This window comes from Artemia sp. Qi Xiang Cuo, chromosome 8, assembly GCF_049724085.1.
Source record: "Artemia sp. Qi Xiang Cuo chromosome 8, ASM4972408v1, whole genome shotgun sequence".
NCBI classification, from domain to species: domain Eukaryota; kingdom Metazoa; phylum Arthropoda; class Branchiopoda; order Anostraca; family Artemiidae; genus Artemia; species Artemia sp. Qi Xiang Cuo.
In genome coordinates, this window is record NC_142801.1 from 29,749,010 (window position 1) to 29,767,930 (window position 18,921).

Genomic DNA, 18,921 nt, shown 5'->3' on the forward strand with positions numbered 1-18,921 from the left:
CCCGCGGGAGATTCCTCCGTCGAGAATTTCTCCTGCGGAAAATCCCCCCGGGAAAACTCCCCCAGATAATTTCCTCCCCACTTAAAATTCCTCCTGGAACATCTCCATTGGTAGAATTGAGTCGCTAAAGAGAAATTAAGACAAATAAACAGATTTTGTATAAGAATTCTGGCCAATCCCGCCGTGTCCAATTTCCCCTGGAAAGCTCATCCCAAGAAACTTCTCTCCCAACAAAAAATTCTCTCCATAAAAAGTCCCCTCCCAAGCCCCTTTCACCGCAAAAAATCATCCCCTAATGTATCCATAAACTTTTAATCAACAAATATTATATGTAAACAATGGACAAATTTTATTACTTACAGCCCTTTTTCCCTGGGCTGTGGGCGGTCTTGTTATCCCCAGAGGCATCATTATTAGACCTTTCAACTAACTATGCTGAACAAATAGCTATCTCAAAATTTTAATCGAATGACTTTTGGGAAAAAGGGAGAGTAGAAGGGGGAGGGAGGGGCTAGTTGCTTTCTAATCTGTATATTCACTTAAATAAGAGGACCAAAACTTTTAATTTCCGTTTGGATGAGCTTTATTCTGATTGTCTATGACCATTAGTTCAATACGATCACCCCTGAAAAAAAAAAAAACATAAACATACATCCGTGATCTTTCTTCTGGCAAAAATACAAAATTCCCCGTTTCTACCAATGGGAGCTTGAAACATCTACAGTATGGGGCTCTGATAGGCTGAATCTGATGGTGTGATTTCGGTGCTTTAGTAAACAAATTGACTATAATAGTGCCAAAACAGAATTATCGTGCTATTTTAGTAACCCTGAGCACGTGCTACAGTCCTACACATGATAAAATAGTGCTAAAATAGCATTTTCGTGTTGTTGGTGGCAACCCTGTGCAGTACCCGTGTCTAGTAACTGCCGCTACTTTACTACAAATATTGACAAGCTTGCAAGATCGAACCGCCTGAGGTAAATACAGATGCACGTCAATTTTCTCGCTTTTTTTCTGAATTTCTCTCTTTATTCCCCCTCATGAAGGCCCAACTTTCTTTCAATATTCCTCTAAATCAGTGGTTCCCTACCAATTTTTGACCATGCCCCATCTAGGAATTTCTAAAATCCTCATGCCTTCCTCGTGATTTTTAATTTTGTTATTTAAAGTTTTACTTGTATTCACCTGAAGGAAGGTTAAAAGGCCACAGTGATGTTGGAAACTGGTTTGTTATTTCTATTTAATAGCTATTTTGTATTTTAGCTTGTATTGTTTACCCCACGCTTTTTTTTCAGACCCATTAAATAGAACTTACTTTTCTTACTGTTACTTTTAAGTTACTTTTCAATGACTTTGTTTTGAAATATTACCTCTGTCCTCATCCTGGAGAATCCTAAATATACCGATAGCAGACAAGCTTGTTTTGAAATGGGTAAAACTATTCCTCTTCGCTGTTTTACCCGCTGTCATGATCTCTGAGACTCTGACTAGGATTTAGTCAAAAACTAGGTGTAAGCTTGTCAGTTTATTTTTGTTGTTGTTGTGAATCTGTAATAAGAATAATGAGTAGAAAGCGACAATAAGATTTGGACTCTTTGCGGTGAAAACCCGGGAAAAAATGAAGAAACTTCAGTTCTAGAAACTGGCAACAATGTCAGTGATCCAAGTGTTACAGAAAACAAAAGAGTCACTGAACATGATTTTCCCTACCTGTGACAATCTTTCAGAAACAAGCAGAACAATAAATGACCCAGGTCAACATGAAAGAGTGGTCAGGATTCTCGAACCCGTTACAGGTTCCAGTAGCAGTCGAGAATCTCTCAAAAGCATCTCTACGACGCGTCCCCACCAACCAGCCCAACCTATTTTTGGGAGATATTCGGCTTCCACTTTAAACACAAGGAAATCCAGTGCACGTTACTTTAAGGCTTACGAATGGATTAAAAACTCTTGAAACTTGGATTCTGTGTTTTGTTTTGCTTGCAGCCAATTATTTAGCGGGGCTCTAAGGGATGAGGAAACTGCTTCATAGAAACAGAATCTTGTAAGTGGAAAGAGAGTTCTGGTCTATTGAAGGAACATGACGGTAGTAAAAGCCATAGGGATTGTGTTTGAGCATGGGTGAAAGTCAAGATAATTATTACTGATACTACGAGATGTGTAGCAAATGGCCTAAGTCGGTTTAGATCTCAAGAGGTTCAAGGAAATAAAGACCTAATGAAGTACATTTTTCGCACTATTTGCTTTCGCCTCGAGAGTTCATGGCTAATCAGAAACATCCGCAAATTTGTTTGTATTTTTTTTGAGCTGATGGAGAAAATATCTAATGGCGACGAAAAGTGGAAGGCCAAGTTGTAGTGCCGACTCGGTCACTATTGCAGTCATCAGTGCCAAAACGACGCAGTTATACTGATGGGAAATGCCTTGAAGTAAAATCAGCTAATTACTACGCTATTCTTGTTAAAGAGACAAAAGATGTTTCTAGAAAAGGACATTTAGCGATCCTACCCAGGTACATATAAAATGGAAAAGTTGTGGAGCAACTAATCATCTGCTGTCACATGCAAGTATTAGACCCCGAAAGATTATCTACCTTGATTTGTGAAACTATCGAATTTTTTCTTTTTTTATTTGATATTGTGTGTTTCCTAAAGTTATGACGGTGTATTTTTATGAGTTGGGAATTCATCGGAGCCCAAGCAAAGCTTAAGGAGAAGGTGCCGCATGTATCTTTTTTACACCGTCAATCCCACAGATAAGTAGTAAGGGGCCAATTCGTTTCACCAGTGATTGCGTAATAAGCCTTACCACGGGCCAGGCATCTATATATTTGAACCCTACGCCTTAGGCATAGATATGTGTGTGTACTTTAAACGAATTTGGGTTACCAAGGTCCTTTGCCTGCCAAGAGGAACGAGTATAACTTGATTGGTGATTAGGATTTGAATATTTTTTAGGTTAAATCCATGGTCATTCATCTGTAAGTTGATTAGTAGTTTTTTTTTTTTTTAACTTGGCTAATAGTTTTTTAAACATATTACTACAAACCCTACATGCATTCCATTTTTGGAAATAGGAGCGTGATGTTTGTGTGATGCTATAAGACTGGTTTAGTTTCATGGATTCATTAATAGTAGGACTAATGTTTTTTGAAAAGGGTAATTACTTCTTTAGTTTACGAGATTTGCGAATTTTTTTTTTGCGAGAAGATATTTGCGTAAAGGTATTGCGAAGGTTAAGAATGCCTCACGGGTAATTAAAGAATGAGATGCTTGCATCAACAATACAAAGAATAAGCTCAGATACTTAATAGATTTGACGTTTACAAGAGACATTGCTAGAAAGTATTCAATAGCTTAATTGAAAAGTAACGATAGAATGACATTGTGACTTGACCTAGCTTTACCTCGCCCATGTGGTCTGTATAATACATAAGTAACGTTTGAAAAATATTGTCAATTTACAAAGACCGGGCTGAAATGTGTGTGGCGGGGGACGGGTGGCAGGGAGGGGTGCGGTGCCCTAGGGGTCAGATACCGGGGAGCACGGGGCACGGGGGGGTACGGTTTTCCACGGGTTCTTTTCCACGGGGGGGTCACGTGCATGAGGGGTACCCCTTTTTTCGAAAATCGGAGTCACTGTTTTCAAAATCCCTTTTTCTTCTGAGGCTTGGAGCATTTGGTGGCTAGATATTAAACGTAATGAAATTTATATAGTTGCAATCTGCATAAAAACCCAATTCCTGTCAATTGTTATCAAAATTCCATTTTTGACTTTTGGTTACAACTATAAATAAGGCTATCGTGTCTTTCTGAACTTTCTGTGCGAGGCAGGGGTAACTATTTAGTTTAAATAATTCTAGGAGGACTTGAGTTTTATGGATGGTATGGAAAAATGTTACTTGTTAAATATTCGGATAAACATACGACTAAGAAAAGCTTCACTATAAATAAGGATATCGTGTTATTTATAACTGTATAGGGTTGTGTTAAATATTTAGTTTAAATAATTATAGGAGGAATTGAGTTTTATCGATGATCTGGAAAAATGGTAGTTGTTAAATATTCGGGTAAACATACGACTAAGAAACGCTTCTCTATTAATTATTATTTAGTTATTTTCAGATCTGTTTATGGTTAGTTTATGTTGTTTGATTTAATATTTATATGAGGTAGTTTTTTGTTGGTCGTGTTGGTTTCCATGTTTATTGAGAACGATTTGGATACACGTATTAATTATAAAAGAAACACTCTACATCGGGATAATGAGATTTTCCGACCTGTCAAGTTCGTTTTCAACTCTTTGGATTAAATAATACTATTAGGTATATGTTTTTATGGATTTTTTGGAAAAATGTTACTTGTTAAATATTCGGGTAAACATACGACTAAGAAACACTTCACTATAAATAAGGCTATCGTGTTTTTCCGAACTTTCTAGGGCGGTGGTAACTATTTGGTTTAAATAATTCTAGGAGGAATTGAGTTTTTTGGATGGTGTGGAATAATGGTAGTTGTTAAATATTAGGGTAAACATACGACTAAGAAACGCTTCACTATAAATAAGGCTATCATGTTTTCCCAAACTTTCTAGGGCGGTGGTAAGTATTTAGTTTAAATAATTCTAGGAGGAAATGAGTATTTTGGATGGTATCGTAAAATGGTACTTGTTAAATATTCGGGTAAACATACGACTAAGAAACGCTTCACTATAAATAAGGCTAACGTGTCTTTCCGAACTTTCTAGGGCGGTGGTAACTATTTAGTTTCAATAATTCTAGGAGGAATTGATTTTTATGGAGGGTCTGATAAAATGTTACTTTTTAGATATTCGGGTAAACATACGACTAAGAAACGCTTCACTATAAATAAGGCTATTGTGTTTTTCCGAACTTTCTAGGGCGGTGGTAACTATTTCGTTTAAATAATTCTAGAAGGAATTGAGTTTTGTGGCTGGTGTGGAAAAATGGTACTTGTTAAATATTCGGGTAAACATACGACTAAGAAACGCTTCACTATAAATAAGGCTATCGTGTCTTTCCGAACTTTCTAGGGTGGGTGTAACTATTTACTTTAATTAATTTTCTGTAGAATTGTGTCGACTATTTTATTTGGAAAAATGGTTCGCTTTAAAGAATCTTAAGAACATAATACTTAGGAATGCTACAATATAAATAAGATTATCGTGTTTTACCTTGCGTTCTAGGGCGGGTGTTTATCTTTATAATAAATAAGTAACTAAGTACGGATTTGGTGAGGCGTGTAGTGAAATATGGTATGTGTATAATATTTGGGTAAACATACGACAACCACATGCTTCACTATAAAAACTTCTCCCGTGTCTTTACGAAGTTTCTAGTTCTGCGGTAAGTATTTACTTTGAATAATTCTATGAGGAATTGATTTTTGTGGCTGGTGTGTAAAAATGGTACTTGTTAAATATTCGGGTAAACATACGACTAAGAAACGCTTCACTATAAATAAGGCAATCGTGTTTTTCCGAACTGTCTAGGGCGGGGGTAACTATTTAGTTTAAATAATTCTAGGAGGAATTGAGTTTTATGGATGGTATAGTAAAATGGTACTTGTTAAATATTCGGGTAAACATACGACTAAGAAACGCTTCACTATTTTCTTTACTTGGTGGTCATTAAAAACGAAATTTTTGTGTTAAATAAGTAGTTTTTGTATCTTTTAAAAGAGATTTACGGGGATTGAGAGACTCACTTGCCGGATTCCGTGTGATTTTTCTTCTTTTCAGTAAAGACATTCGATATCCTAAAAGTGTTTAATTCAAACTTTTTTAAAACTTCGAAATTTTTCAACTTTATTTATTTTTTCTTTTTGTACATAACTTAAAATGTCAAAATATGCTTACAGTTCTAACAATTGCGCTCTGTGAGCTGGATAAACAAAAAAGACATTTCGTTCAAGAAATTATGACAAAATTCCAAGTAAGTAACAAACTCTTTATTGTTTTCATGACTTAGATACACGATGTAGAAATTTAATTCAAGAAATTATGAAAAATTTCTCAGTAAGTAACAATTTCTTTATTGAAGTCAGCTCTTGGATACAGAATACGGAAATTTCATTTAAGAAATTATGAAAAAAAAAACAATTTCTTTCTTGAAGTCAACTCTTGGATACACAATACGGAAATTTCATTCGATAAATTATGAAAATATTTGTAAGTAAGTAACAAACTCTTTTTGTTTTCACCTCTTGGATATACAGTACAGATATTTCATTAAAGAAATTATGAAAAAACTACAATTAAGTAACTTTTTTTTTTCTCTTTATCAAAAACAATTTTCACTTAGCTACACGATGTAGAAATTTAATTCAAGAAATTAGGAAAAAATTCTCAGTAAGTAACAATTTTCTTCTTGAAGTAAACTCATGGATACACAATATGGAAATTTCATTCAAGAATTTCATGACTTAGATACACGATGTAGAAATTTGATTAAAGAAATTATGGAAAATTTCTCAGTAAGTAATAATTTCTTTCTTGAACTCATCTCTTGGATACACAATACGGAAATTTCATTCAAGAAATTATGAAAATATTTGTAAGTAAGTAACAAACTCTTTATTGATTTCACCTCTTGGATATACAGTACAGATGCTTCATTCAAGAAATTATGAAAAAATCGCAAGTAAGTAACTTTTTTTTCTCTTTATCACAAACAATTTTCACTTAGCTAAATGATGTAGAAATTTAATTCAAGAAATTGTTGAAAAAATTCTCAGTAAGTAACAATTTTTTTCTTGAAGTCAACTCTTGGATACGTAATACGGAAATTTCATTCAAGAAATTATGAAAAAATTGTAACTAAGTAGCAAATTCTTTCTTGAATTTACCTGTGGGACAAACAAAAAAGACATTTCGTTCAAGAAATTATGACAAAATTCTAAGTAAGTAACAAACTCTTTATTGTTTTCACAAGTTAGATATACGACGTAGAAATTAAATTCAATAAATTATGAAAAAATTCTCAGTCTAAGTAGCAAATTCTTTCTTGAATTCACCTGTTGGATAAACAAAAAAAAAACATTTCATTCAAGAAATTATGGAAAAATTCTCAGTAAGTAACAATTTCTTTCTTGAACTCATCTCTTGGATACACAATACGAAAATTTCATTCAAGAAATTATGAAAATATTTGTAAGTAAGTAACAAACTCTTTATTGATTTCACCTCTTGGATATACAGTACAGATACTTCATTCAAGAAATTATGAAAAAATCGCAAGTAAGAAACTTTTTTTCTCTTTATCACAAACAATTTTCACTTAGCTAAATGATGTAGAAATTTAATTCAAGAAATTATTGAAAAAATTCTCAGTAAGTAACAATTTCTTTCTTGAAGTCAACTCTTGGATACGTAATACGGAAATTTCATTCAAGAAATTATGAAAAAAAATTGTAACTAAGTAGCAAATTCTTTCTTGAATTTACCTGTTGGACAAACAAAAAAGACATTTCGTTCAAGAAATTATGACAAAATTCTAAGTAAGTAACAAACTCTTTATTGTTTTCACAAGTTAGATATACGACGTAGAAATTAAATTCAAGAAATTATGAAAAAATTCTCAGTCTAAGTAGCAAATTCTTTCTTGAATTCACCTGTTGTATAAACAAAAAAAAACATTTCGTTCAAGAAATTATGACAAAATTCTAAGTAAGTAACAAAATTTATTTTTTTAAAGAGTTAGATATACGACGTAGAAATTAAATTCAATAAATTATGAAAAAATTCTCAGTATAAATAGAAAATTCCTTCTTGAATTCACCTGTTGGATAAACAAAAAAAAACAAAAAAGACCTTTCGTTCAAGAAATTATTACAAAATTCTAAGTAAGTAACAAACTTTATTTTTTTAACTAGTTGGATATAAGATGTAGAAATTAAATTCATGAAATTATGAAAAAATTCTCATTAAGTAACAATTTATTTATTGAAGTCAACTCATGTATACACACAATACTGAAATTTCATTCAATAAATTATGAAAATATTTGTAAGTAATTAACAAACTCTTTTTATTAATTTCACCTCTTTGATATACACTACAGATACTTCATTCAAGAAATTAGGAAAAAATTGCAAGTAAGTAGCTTTTTTTTTCTATTTATAAAAAAAAAATTTAACTTAGAGACTAGGTATATAAATGTAATTCAATAAAATATTATAAAATTATAAGTAAGTAAAAAATTATTTATTTTAGTCAACTCATTGATACACACAATAAGGAAATTTCATTCAAGAAATTATAAAAAATATTTGTAAGTAAGTAACAAGCTCTTTATTGATTTCACCTCTTGAATATACAGTACAGATACTTCATTCAAGAAACATGATTAAACACGTTTTGAAACTACATGCTATTTGTATGCCTTTCCTTGGCACCTTTCCAAACGAGCGGGGATTCCCCACTGGCTCCTTCACATTGCAAAAAAGTGAGCAGTACGAAAACACCACGTTTTCAACCAGACTGGTTTTTTAGGGACCAATCAGGAGAGATATGCAAAGTCGACATAGCTTTATTTCATTTTTTTTAAGGTTCATTTAGACGAGGTTACGTGCGCGCACGTAACCCCGTCTAAATGAACCTTAAAAAAAATGAAATAAAGCTATGTCGACTTTGCATATCTCTCCTGATTGGTCCCTAAAAAACCAGTCTGGCTGAAAACGTGGAGTTTTCGTACTGCTCACTTTTTTGCAATGTGTAGGAACCAGTGGGGAATCCCCGCTCGTTTGGAAAGGTGCCAAGGAAAGGCATACAAATAGCATGTAGTTTCAAAACGTGCTTAATCACTTTTCTTGAATGAAGTATCTGTACTGTATATTCAAGAGGTGAAATCAATAAAGAGCTTGTTATTTACTTACAAATATTTTTTATAATTTCTTGAATGAAATTTCCTTATTGTGTATATCCAAGAGTTGACTTCAAGACAGAAATTGTTACTTACTGTAAATTTTTTCATAATTTATCGAATGAAATTTCTATATCACGTAGATATGTGACCATTATGTGTGATAAAGAGAAAAAAAAGCTACTTACTTGCAATTTTTTCATAATTTCTTGAATGAAGTATCTGTACTGTATATCCAAGAGGTGAAATTAATAAAAAGAGTTTGTTACTTATTTACAAATTTTTTCATAATTTCTTGAATGAAATTTCAGTATTGTGTATCCAAGAGTTGACTTCAAGAAAGAAATGGTTACTTACTGAGAATTTTTTCATAATTTCATGAATTTAATTTCTACATCGTATACTAACTCGTGAAAACAATAAAGTTTGTTACTTACTTAGAATTTTGTCATAATTTCTTGAACGAAATGTCTTTTTTGTTTTTTTGTTTATCCAACAGGTGAATTCAAGAAAGAATTTGCTACTTAGACTGAGAATTTTTTCATAATTTCTTGAATTTAATTTCTACGTCGTATATCTAACTCTTGAAAACAATAAAGTTTTTTAATTAATTATAATTTTTTAATAATTTCTTTAACTAAATGTTTTTTTTTTGGTTATATACTATTGTATGACAATAAAGAATTTTGTAATTAGACTGATACTATTTTCATAATTTCTGGAATTTAATTTCTACGATGAATATCTAACTTGTGAAAACAATAAAGAGTTTTTTACTTAATTATACTGTTTTCATATTTTTTTGAAAGAAATGTTTTTTTTGTTTGTCCCACAGGTAAATTCAAGAAAGAATTTGCTACTTAGTTACAACTTTTTCATAATATCTTGAATGAAATTACCGTATTACGTATCCAAGAGTTGAAATCAAGAAAGAAATTATTACTTACTGAGAATTTTTTCAATAATTTCTTGAATTAAATTTCTACATCATTTAGCTAAGTGAAAATTGTTTGTGAAAAAGAGAAAAAAGTTACTTACTTGCGATTTTTTCATAATTTCTTGAATGAAGTATCTGTACTGTATATCCAAGAGGTGAAATCAATAAAGAGTTTGTTACTTACTTAAAAATATTTTCATAATTTCTTGAATGAAATTTCAGTATTGTGTATCCAAGAGTTGAGTTCAAGAAAGAAATTGTTACTTACTGAGAATTTTTCCATAATTTCTTTAATCAAATTTCTACATCGTGTATCTAAGTCATGAAATTCTTGAATGAAATTTCCATATTGTGTACCTATGAGTTGACTTCAAGAAAGAAATTGTTAATTACCGAGAATTTTTTCCTAATTTCTTGTATTAATTTTCTACATCATTTAGCAAAGTTAAGATTATTTTTGATAAAGAGAAAAAAAAAAGGTAGTTACTTGTAGTTTTTTCATAATTTATTAAATGAAATATCTGTAATGTGTATACAAGAGGTGAAAACAAAAAGAGTTTGTTACTTACTTAAAAATGTTTTACTAATTTATCAAAAGAAATTTCAAGATTGTGCATCCAAGAGTTGACTTCAAGAAAGAAATTGTTTTTTTTTCATAATTTCTTAAATGAAATTTTCGTATTGTGTATCCAAGAGTTGACTTCAAGAAAGAAATTGTTACTTACTGAGAATTTTTTCATACTTTCTTGAATTAAATTTCTACATCGTGTATCTAAGTCATGAAAACATTAAAGAGTTTGTTACTTACTTGGAATTTTGTCATAATTTCTTGAACGAAATGTCTTTTTTGTTTATCCAGCTCACAGAGCGCAATTGTTAGAACTGTAAGCATATTTTGACATTTTAAGTTATGTACAAAAAGAAAAAATAAATAAAGTTGAAAAATTTCGAAGTTTTAAAAAAGTTTGAATTAAACACTTTTAGGATATCGAATGTCTTTACTGAAAAGAAGAAAAATCACACGGAATCCGGCAACTGAGACTCTCAATCCCCGTAAAGCTCTTTTAAAAGATACAAAAACTACTTATTTAACACAAAAATTTCGTTTTTAATGACCACCAAGTAAAGAAAATAGTGAAGCGTTTCTTAGTCGTATGTTTACCCGAATATTTCACAAGTACCATTTTTCTATACCATCCATAAAACTCAATTCCTCCTAGAATTATTTAAACTAAATAGTTACCTCCGCCCTAGACAGTTCTGAAAAACACGATTGCCTTATTTATAGTGAAGTGTTTCTTAGTCGTATGTTTACCCGAATATTTAAAAAGTACTATTTTTAAAAACCATCCACAAAAATAAATTCCTCCTAGAATTATTCAAACTAAATACGTACCACCGCCCTAGAAAGTTCAGAAAAACACAATAGCCTTATTTATAGTGAAGCATTTCTTAGTCGTATGTTTACCCAAATATTCAACACATACCATTTTTCACTACCATCCATAAAACTCAATTCCTCCTAGAATTATTTAAACTAAATAGTTACACCCGCCTAGAAAATTCGGAAAAACACGATAGCCTTATTTATAGTGAAGCGTTTCTTAGTCGTATGTTTACCCGAATATTTAACAAGTACCATTTTTCCATACCATCCATAAAACTCAATTCCTCCTATAATTATTTAAACTAAATAGTTACCCCCGCCTAGAAAAATCGGAAAAACACGATAGCCTTATTTATAGTGAAGTGTTTCTTAGTCGTATGTCTATCCGAATATTTAACAAGTACCATTTTTCCATACAATCCACAAAACTCAATTCCTCCTAGAATTATTTAAACTAAATAGTTTCCCCCGCCCTAGAAATTTCGGAAAAACACGATAGCATTATTTATACTGAAGCGTTTCTTAGTCGTATGTTTACCCGAATATTTAACAAGTACCATTTTTCCATACCATCCAGAAAACTCAATTCCTCCTAGAATTATTTAAACTTAATAGTTACCACCGCCTTAGAAAGTTCGGAAAGACACGATAGACTTATTTATAGTGAAGCGTCTCTTAGTCGTATGTCTACCCGAATATTTAACAAGTACCATTTTTCCACACCAGCCAAAAAACTCAATTCCTCCTAAAATTATTTAAACTAAATAGTTACCACCGCCCTAGAAAGTTCGGAAATACACGATAGCCTTATTCTTAGTGAAGCGTTTCTTAGTCATTTGTTTACCCGAATATCTAACAAGTACCATTTTATCAGACCATCCAAAAAAATCAATTCCTCCTATAATTATTTAAACTAAATATTTAACACCGCCCTAGAAAGTTCGGAAATACACGATAGCCTTATTTATAGTGAAGCGTTTCTTAGTCGTATGTTTACCCGAATATTTAACAAGTACCATTTTTCCATACCATCCATAAAACTCAATTCCTCCAAGAATTATTTAAACTAAATAGTTACCCCCGCCCTAGAAAGTTCGGTAAAACATGATAGCCTTATTTATAGTGAAGCGTTTCTTAGTCGTATGTTTACCCGAATATTTAACAAGTACCATTTTACAAGACCAGCCACAAAACTCTAGTCCTCCTAGAATTATTTAAACTTAATAGTTGCCACCGCCCTAGAAAGTTCGGAAAAACACGATAGCCTTGTTTATAGTGAAGCGTTTCTTAGTCGTATGTTTACCCGAATATCTAACAAGTACCATTTTTCCATACCATCCATAAAACTCAATTCCGCCTAGAATTATTTAAACTAAATAGTTACCACCACCCTAGAAAGTTCGGAAAAACACGATAGCCTTATTTATAGTGAAGCGTTTCTTAGTCGTATGTTTACACGAATATTTAACAAGTACCATTTTACCATACCATCCATAAAACTCAACTACTCCAAGAATTATTTAAACTAAATAGTTACCACCGCCCTAGAAAGTTCGGAAAAACACGATAGCCTTATTTATAGTGAAGCGTTTCTTAGTCGTATGTTTACCCGAATATTTAACAACTACCATTTTTCCATATCATCCATAAAACTCAATTCCTCCTAGAATTATTTAAACTAAATAGTTACCACCACCCTAGAAAGTTCGGAAAAACACGATAGCCTTATTTATAGTGAAGCGTTTCTTAGTCGTATGTTTACCCGAATATTTAACAAGTACCATTTTTCCATACCATCCAAAAAACTCAATTGCTCCTAGAATTATTTAAACTAAATAGTAACCCCTGCCTCGCATAGAAAGTTCAGAAAGACACGATAGCCTTATTTATAGTTGTAACCAAAACTCAAAAATGGAATTTTGATAACAATTGACAGGAATTGGGTTTTTATGCAGATTGCAATTATATAAATTTCATTACGTTTAATATCTAGCCACCAAATGCTCCAAGCCTCAGAAGAAAATGGGATTTTGAAAACAGGGAGCCCGATTTTCGAAAAAAGGGATACCCCCCGTGCACCTGACCCCCCCTTGTAACTGAACCCGTGTATCACCAATCCCCACCGGGCAACGGTCTCCCCGGGAACTGTACCCACGTGCCCCTCACCCCTCCAAGCACCCTATCCCCCACACAACACTTTTCAGCCAGTTCTTTTTAAATTGACAATATTTTTCAAACGTTACTTATGTATTATACAGACCACATCAGCGAGGTAAAGCTAGGTCAAGTCACAATGTTATTTTATCGTTACTTTTCAATTAAGCTATTGAATACTTTCTAACACTATCTCTTGTAAGCGACAAATCTATTAAGTATCTGAGCTTATTCTTTGTATTGTTGATGCAAGCATCTCATTCTTTAATTACCCGTGAGGCATTCTTAACCTTCACAATACCTTTACGCAAATATCTTCTCGCAAAAAAAAAATTCGCAAATCTCGTAAACTAAAGAAGTAATTACCCTTTTCAAAAAACATTAGTCCTTCTATTAATGAATCGATGAAACAAAACCAGTCTGATAGCATCACACACACATCACGCTCCGAGTTCTAAAAATGGAATGCATGTAGGGTTTGCAGTAATAGGTTTAAAAATCTATTAGCCAAGTTTAAAAAAAAAACCTACTAATCAACTTACAGATGAATGACCACGGATTTAACCAAAAAATATTCAAATCCTAATCACCAATCAAGTTATACTCGTTCCTCTTGGCAGGCAAATGACCCTGGTAACCCCAATTCGTTTAAAGTACACACACATATCTATGCCTAAGGCGTAGGGTTCAAATATATAGATGCCTGGCCCGTGGTAAGGCTTATTACGCAATCACTGGTGAAACGAATTGGCCCCTTACTACTCAGATACAATTGGTTTTGACTGATTGCCTAAAAAAGATCAGCAAACTTCTGGAATTTTTCTCTGTAGTGCAAAGACTTTCAGTCAAAAATTGAAATGAACTATTTGTGGAATCCCAGTGCATTAGCGGGCAAAACGTTTTGGAGCTTGAGAGGACCGTCCAAATTCACGCATGCTGCTCTATATCCAAGGTGATCTCAAGATCTGACTGTATTGTTGCTGTGCTAGTCACAGTTTTTGGAAGTTCTGACGGTGAGGCAGCATATGGAGCAAAACAACTACTGGAAAAAGTCAACTTGGCCTCTTTTCTCTCAACTCTGCACATAATGGAAAAAGTATTAGTCATTGTAAATTGTTTGTCAGAACAACTTTAAACAGAAAGTTGGGTGATTTATAAGGCATTTGCATTGATTTTTTGGACATATGAGACACTCCAAAAGCTGAGAAATGATGACAAATAAAAGCTTCAGAAAAATACAACCGAATTCTTAACTTTATGTGAGATCCAGGAATAAAATTTGCCAAAATTGAAAACCACTGTTCAGAACTCATCTCAAAGATTCTTGCAAATTCAATAACCGGTAAACGCAATATAAGTTGACCAGTTCAATTATACTCTGGTAAATTTCTGTTCTTCGAGGTGATAGACCAATTGACGATCCAGATGGATCGACGTTTCATGCAAAATATGCCTCTGCTCAACACTTTATCAGCCTTCTACCCTTCAAATTCTGTATTTCTTGACTTTTCAAAAATTGAAAGGGTAATGTGTCATGACCAAGCGATTCTCGATGATGATGACTATGCCCTAGAATCCCAGCTTTCTCTTGCAAAGTTGCATCTTTCAAAATGTGGCACTCTTAAAATGGATATAATCAAAACAATCAAAATTTTATCTGCAATTGCCTATTCTGCAGTGCTAAAACTGATGAAGCTAGATGCTACATTACCTGTGACCACCACCAGTAATGAACGATTCTTCTCGGCATTAGGGCGTGTGAAGAATTATCTGCGATCGACAATGGGAAATGACAGACTCAGTAATATCATGATTATGGCCGTTGAAAAAGAGAAGACACTGGATTTGGATAGATTTGTCTACGATTTATCCAAACAGCGAAGTTGCCACTTCCCCCTGTTTTAAGTTTGTTTGCTCAATCTTGTTCTGTTCTTCCTGTCTTCATTAAAAAATGGGGAAAAAAAAAATCCTTGCTCAACACTACATTTTTGGAAATTGGCGCCACTAAAATACCACCAACTTGGTAACTTTTTTGGGGGTCTTCCTCTAGGTATGATTAATACCACTGAAAAATAATGACTAAATACAACACCTCTTACACAACGTATAAAGTCACTGCAACACTATCATGTATCTTTTCTACTCTTTAAGTACATTTGAATATGGCGTCATTCATATGATTTTTTTTTTTAATTGAGGCTTTAAAGTGTAGTCAGCTGACAGTGCACGTCCAGCCCATGACCCAGAAAAATATTGCCATATCCCACCGGTGGGGCATGCGCCGCACGTTGGGAATAACGGCTCTAAACACTTTATCCCGAAAATAGTTTTAACGCTCCATAGGCTCTTAAGACGTCAATAAGTTTACTGATCTCTTTAAACCATTTAGTTATAACTATGAGGGGGGATATCCGTGGATCTTTAGTCAATGTAGAGGGCACATGATGCCTCAAAAAATGAATCTTTAGGTCCTTTTTTCAACTTTTCGTGAGAGTTCCTTCTGAATAATATGGAGAAAAGATTTACCCACCACGCACTTTTTAATTCAGAAAAATATTCTTGAAATAAGCAGGCTATAAATCTTCCCTTTATTGCAAAAATATTCTGAGAGTGGAATAAAAAATTATTTTCACAAGTTTACATAATAAGAGGTGGAAGGGACGGGGGCGTCCCACTGAAACAAGGTTTTTCAGGGGAACTACTAGAATTCCAAGGATTATAACCAGGCACTTATTTTTGGCATTTCAGTCCCCTCCCAGTAAATTTTTGAGAGGATACGATTTTCCAGGGATAATTATCAGTCGAATAATTTTTCTTCAAAAGCTCAAATTCAGGGTTAAGAGCGGAAGGCTGCGAGGGCGCCAGCCACCTAATGTATAAAATAAATTTGAATGGTATTCAAGGTGAACCTAACTTAAATAAAAAAGTTTTTCATTGAAAGTAAAAAGGGACGTTAATTTGACAAGAAATTATCCTAAGAACGAGGGGCGCTACCGCCCCCCTGAGCAATTAGCTCTATGTACTAAATTTTCAACTCACAATAAACATTGATGATGCTCCCAATAATGCGTATGTAAACGAATCTTAGAGTCACTGTGAGATTTCTTAGCGTGAGCAAGGTCTCTAACAAACTACGAAAATCAGTACATGTCACTGCTTCATAATGACTGTCTCTGGCTTTTCGGTTAAAAACTTAAGCCAAAACTTGGTGTCTTGAAACCCTAATTTATAGCTTTAAAGCATGCCATTTTCAAATGGACTAACAAGAGCCAGTTAATAAATTTTCTGAAGGACTCTCAATCCCAATTTGCCCCTTCAGTTCAAAAATAAATTGACAAGCTCTTTCCAGTTTGAATTGTCAGTCAAAGAAGTATCCGACTAAGCTAATTGTGATTTCAGCTATACGCTTGCTTCTAGATATTTTAAAGCCACCACATCGTGGAGTATATTCAAGTAAATAGTAACCACATATTTAAGTCACCTGGCGTCGCAAATCTTCTAATACAAAATGATGCATTTGTTTTTTTTTGCTTATTTATGATTTCACTCAACCACAATCATTTTGTAGAATTTGTCGCATTTCTTCAGCCTAATCACACGCCTTTCACGTTTCAGCCTCTTCGTTGACTGCTAGATTCGATTAGTTTCTTCAATCACCTAACGAATTCATACAGCGTAGCTACACGCAAATTAAGCACACAGCAGAATAAACAGAGAATCTACATGAAGTAAGAGCTACTAAAGGTCAGAGCTATAATAAACGTAAGTAAAATTGATCTATAAAAGGTATAAAAGTGACCTATATTACTTTTCAAAATCACCCATTCAACTCGACCATATGTAACTTAACTGCACTCAATTAAATCCCCCACTACTGAACCCTAACAATTCAACTCAAGCCTTCCTGATGCAACTCACCATCCCTTAATATTGCTCCAGTTACCTCAGTAGTGTAACTCAGCAACATTTTTTTCTTTAAGATGATAAAAGTTTAACTTCAAAGTTTAATTTTTGTTTAAAATGGTAAAAGTTCGACTTAAAAGTTTTAATTATTAGTTAATAATGGTGTGAGTCTTTTTTATTGCAACTTTAAGGGATTTGGCGAAATAAGTTTCATGCCAATCGGATACTGAATGTATCTTAACATACTTCTGGACCTTTTGAGAGAGTCAGGTCCCCTTGGAAAATTAGCTTTAGATGAATATTTCATAATCGAATATGAGTTGATCAAACTGTGAAATCTAATGGAATATTAATGTGAGTTGAATGAAGTGGATTTTCACGAGGTTGGGTTGAGGCATTATCTGATTGAGTTGAATGGGACTGAGTCGAAACGGGCTTGACTTAAATAGCGTTGAGTTGAATGTGATTAATTTCAGCGGGAGTTGAAACACAGGGGGCAGAATTAAATTATATTATCTTGGATGAGAGTTCAGTTAAAATAGTTTGTTTGAACAGGGTTGAGCAGTATGATGTTGAGCTACATTGTCACCAAGATTGCCATACTTGATAATCTGATTAGCTTAACTTGCTCAGTTTGAAGCCCTAAGGTTATGTTCTTGGATCTGAGCTCCTCAACTATGTCTGTACAAACATGTTTTACTTCTTTGAATCAGATTAATATAGGGACTCATTACCGCCACTCACACTCCCATTCACAATCAAGAACGCACTACCCCTCGCAATCCATACCATACCCAAACTCTCGTTTAGACCCATTTTCAGGCTCAAAGTCACGCTCAAAGTCATACATTCTCAGATCACGCATGCGTCATATATTGATCACCATTCGGGAGAGAGGTATAATATTTCTACCGAAGTATAGTCACCTACGGTACAAGTACTGATAAAACCTATCCTCTCTACACAAAAAAGTGACCCTTTGTATACCTATGCGAACCTGGCAAATAAAAACCGTAGTTACATAATCTATCCCTGTCACTCGTCGCCTGAATCACGCTCTAGCATAATTATTGGCCGGAGCAAAGTACTTTGGCTCGGAGCGATTAAGTAGTACAACATTTTGCGTCTAGAGGCGCTGAGGTACGCGGTGTCACTTTTGGAGAGTTTTGTCAGTACTTGTTCCGTAGGATTATACTTTGATTTCTACATAGACGGGACTGGGCGGGGTGAGTCTTCTCAAAAACCTTAGCCTTCAAACTATCAAGATTCTCAACCGTAGCACTAATTCTGATTTCACCAAGTCAAACGTGCTTACCTTATTTTAAAAATACAAAAAAAAAAAAAACAACAAGATTTTATTTGCAAGTGAGTATCAAAACAATTGAAATTAAAAAAATATGCAAAAAGATTTGGGTCAAAAGTAAGTTAAATCAAAATTTATTAGGTCATTTTGCCCGTAGGAGCATACTATATGCTGACATCGCTCTTTATTTGGCATCCCTTCCTCCCCTTCAGCTTCTCAAAATGTGCTTCATTTTACCTCCTTTCGCATTCATGACTTCGACATAATGCTGATGTTTCAGTTACATCTCTTAAAAAGTGTCTTTCAAATAAATCACCTCCACTTTTTTTATGAATTCCATAATTGAAAACAAA

The 18,921-nt window shown here is 33.5% G+C and overlaps 1 long non-coding RNA gene across 1 annotated transcript in view; it reads right to left on the reverse strand.

The window, feature by feature from the left end:
* The window catches only part of LOC148949314 (uncharacterized), a 101,074-nt gene extending 84,368 nt beyond the window's left edge, over nucleotides 1–16,706 (reverse strand). Inside the window, exon 1 of the long non-coding RNA XR_016142123.1 lies at nucleotides 16,402–16,706. This is a non-coding gene — a long non-coding RNA (uncharacterized LOC148949314). The remainder of the gene's footprint in view (nucleotides 1–16,401) is intronic.
* Nucleotides 16,707–18,921: the final 2,215 nt, after the last annotated feature.